Here is a 3800-nt window from a genome sequence, read left to right as displayed (position 1 = left end):
CAGACCGATGGGAGAAATAAAGCACCGCCAGACCGAAGGCAGCCATGATGGCTATGGCTAGGTAAAGGTACACCGAGCATCTTGCACCCATGACGTTGTCGACTGCCTTGGTCACAGTCACCAAAGGTGTTTTGTCTGCTACGTGGTGTTGTGGAGGCTGAGGTGGCAAACAAAGAATGTCCAACAAAACCTCGGAGGGCGGTGAAACACTCGGTACTAAATGAGATGATGAGAAAAGCAAGGGAGATGACATCAATAAGGGCAATCCCAATATTATGGGGTCTATAGTTGGTGTATTTACATGTTTGTATCTGAAGTCTAGAACATAGTTTCATGATTGGTAGTTCCACCTATATAGGGCATCACAACGATATGTCTATGGTGAAATATTACAAAGGACAGGTGAGGCGGGGTGTGGGCACCGCCCAAAGCCGTGTGGCGCGTGACACAGTGGCACCGATCGTTTCGGTCATGTCAAGCTCCATCGGCTTCATGTCACCGGGTAGCTTCCAGTTGAACCCGTGCACGAGCTGTGCTACAGCAAACTCCACTGTATGCTGGCTAAGCCCCTGCCCTGGGCATGAGCGCCTTCCAAAACCAAATGACAAGAACTCGTAGCAACCACCCTTGAGATCCAGGCCGATGGCCTCCCCATTGGGCATGAACCTCGATGGCCGGAATGTGTCAGGGTCATTCCACATCTCACAATCATGGTTGATTGCCCACGCGTTGATGAAGATACATGAGCCCCTGGGCACTGAGTAGCCACCGAGGACACAATCTTTGGTGGTCCCGTGGAGGACAACCGGGATTGGCGGGTGCATCCGGAGCGTCTCCTTGACGACACACTGAAGGAAAGGGAGCTTGCCAAGATCCGTTTCGTCGACCATCCGGTCAAGCCCCACAATGTCAGCGAGCGCCCGTTGCAGCTGCAGAAGAATGTCAGGGCAACAAATCATCTCGGCCATTGCCCACTCAATGGTAAAGCCCACATTGTCCGGCCCACCAAACAACATATCCTGCGTTCAGCATCCACATATTCTGCGAAATCACTAATTAAGGAGTACTCCTTGCGGAGATCACTCCAACTTCCCCAGGTTGCGACAAGTGGCGCACTGTATGTGCGCCACTTATCGCAACCTGGGAGTTTTCTCTTTTTTCGTAGATCCGTTTATTCAAAACGTTTTATCTCTTAAACCGCGCGTCCAAATCTCAAACCGCTTTCGCCGTTGGATTCCTCACATCGAGTTCTTCAAAACTAGATCCCATGTTGATAGGTTTTGACGAACTTTTTTTCACGAAAAAACCGGACAAAAAAACCGACAAAAAAACCGAACCGGGAACACGAGTTTTTTTCCCTTTCTGAAAGAGGCACGCCTGTGCCTCTCGCAAAAGCACAACCGTGCCTCTCGCGGAAGCAAAACCATGCCTCTCGCGAAAGAAAAAACAACAGAAAACACGTTTTTTTTTCGTTTCCAAGAGGCACAGCCGTGCCTCTCGTGAAAGCACAACTATGCCTCTCGCGAAAACAAAACCGTAACTCTCGCGAAAAAAATTTATTTTTTTCAAAAAAAAGAAATTGGTCGAAAAGCTAGAGAAGACCGGTAAAAAACCAAAACGTCAAAAAAATGAAAAAAAAACCGTTTAAAAAGCCGAAAACGCGTGCGTAAGAATAAAAAAAACAAAATCCGGAAGGAGCGCCCAGAGCGCGACACGTGGCGAATGGCTGTGAGCGCGCCAAATGGCACTGATCGTTGCGAGGCTCCCGAAGGAGTGCTCGTTAATTAGTTGCTCTCCATATTCTGTAATCAATTGAGTGCTTCGTTGACTTAAAAAAGTAATACATTTATAAGAAAATTATACAAATACTAGAGCCAAATATATGGCAAGTACACTTTGGATTCTTTGGCAGGTGTGTATGTCGTATCGTACTTCTGTGCTAGTTAGGACACAGTTACTACACCCTCCGTAAACAAATGTACTCCCTCCGTTTCAGTTTACAAGTCCTACGCGTATATCTAGGTTGTCAATTTCATCACCCAAATATAAATTATATGACACAAAAATTAGACAATTTGAAAATAGAACATCTAAAGTTTATATTGTTATATTTTTTATAATATATGGTTTGTATTAGGTTGGTCAAATTGACAATTTAAGGGTACGCGCACGCCCTGTAAACTGAGAAAGAGGAAGTAAGAGCTTTTAGATAATTATAAAGTAGTGATCTAAAAGGTTTTATATACTTCCTTCATCCGAAATAAGTGTCGTGGCTCTAGTTCATATTTGCACAAATTTAAACTGAGGCTACCACACTTATTTTGGGATGGAGAGGGAGTATTTTTTAGCTTACAGTGGGAGTACTTACCATGATCAGGCCTTTAACGTTGTCGCGGGTGAAGTGGAGGTCCTTCCCGCTGGCATCAGCGAGGAACGCGAGTAGGCCGCCTACTATGTCAGCGTCGGCTTCGTCGGGGTTCTTTCCCCTCCTAATGTGCTCGTTAATGATCTTGTCCGCAAACTTGCCGAGAGCGCCGCACACAGAACGGAGGCGGTGGTCCAAGCCCCGGCGGCCAATCCAGCTAAGCCATGGGAAGATGTCACCGATGTGAAACACTTCTAAGAGCTTGGAGTAATCGTTGATCTTGGGGATCAACTCCTCCAGTCCTTGGACGTCGCGGACGCTGAAGGCGGCACGCAGGATGACGCTCACGGTGTGCTTGTAGATGAGTTCGCCGAGGTTCACGGCTTCCCCGCTGGACCTGCCGACGTCCCGGATGAGCTCCCCATACCCGTCGCGCACGGCGAGCCATGTCTCGGCGCGCTGCCGGCTGAAGAGCTTGGTGACGCACAGCTTGCGCATCTCGCGCCAGTAGCGCCTGTTGTGCGCGAATGCCATGTCGGAGCAGCCGTAGGTGAGGTAGAGGATGGCGATGGAGGTTGGACGCTTCCAGAAGTCATTGTTGTCCTGCGCCTGGAGCACCTCGTGCGCGTACTCCGGTGTGGACACCACCAAGATAGGGAGGCAGCCCAGGCGGAGGTGCACCAACCCCCCGTGCTGCTTCGCCAGCGCCGCCAGAGCACGGTGAGTCAGCTGGTCGGCCATCAGCATGTTACGGAAGATCGGCAGCGGCTTCGGGCCTGGAGGGAGCCGCCGCCGTCCAGCCAGTGGCAGGATGAACAAGGCTACCGACGCAATCGCAAGAAATATACCAGGAGATCATGTAGGCACTCCATGTTGATCAACCCAGTCTACAGGGTGTTGTATGCTAGGCTTTCTCCAGTCCAAAAGGCTGAGGCGGAGAAAGAGTATCAGGCTTTAGCTAGTAGAAAGGCTGAGGTGGAGAAGTAGTGTTAGGCTTTAGCTAGTAAAAAGGCTGAGCTGAATAGAACATGCATAGTAGTAGCACCGTAAGTGCCATCTGGGTCCTGTAAAAGGAGCTGCTCCCCATCAGTTGTAAGGAGGAGAAGTAGCAACCAAGTCCCTTGTGTGGAGATGAAGACCCGGGTGTGGGGGAGCCACACCCCGGCAACCACGTCCCTTGTGACGCTGGTGAAGCCCGTGCAAGTTGGCACGGCAATCTCCGCCCCGACATCCTCGGGACCAAACAAGCCCGTGTCAGGAGGCATGGCAACGACACATATGGTGGGCCACGTCCCAACCATGATGCTGGCGACCAGTGAGCCCGTGCAAGAGGCACGGTACTCTCATGTCGGCCACACTCCAACAACCAGGTTCTCAGGGTTCTGCAAGCCCGTGTGGGCGACACGGCACTCTTCGACAAGCCTCAACTGGGGGG

At 50.5% G+C, this 3800-nt stretch overlaps 1 pseudogene; it reads right to left on the bottom strand.

Moving 5' to 3' along the window:
- Window positions 1-256: 256 nt before the first annotated feature.
- Window positions 257-3237, bottom strand: LOC119367089 (annotated as a pseudogene).
- Between the last annotated feature and the right edge of the window lie 563 nt (window positions 3238-3800).

The sequence above is a fragment of the Triticum dicoccoides genome, chromosome 2B, assembly GCF_002162155.2.
Source record: "Triticum dicoccoides isolate Atlit2015 ecotype Zavitan chromosome 2B, WEW_v2.0, whole genome shotgun sequence".
Classification (NCBI taxonomy): Eukaryota; Viridiplantae; Streptophyta; class Magnoliopsida; order Poales; family Poaceae; genus Triticum; species Triticum dicoccoides.
The sequence above is the reverse complement of the archived record's forward strand: the minus strand, read 5'-3'. Positions and strand labels throughout refer to the sequence as shown.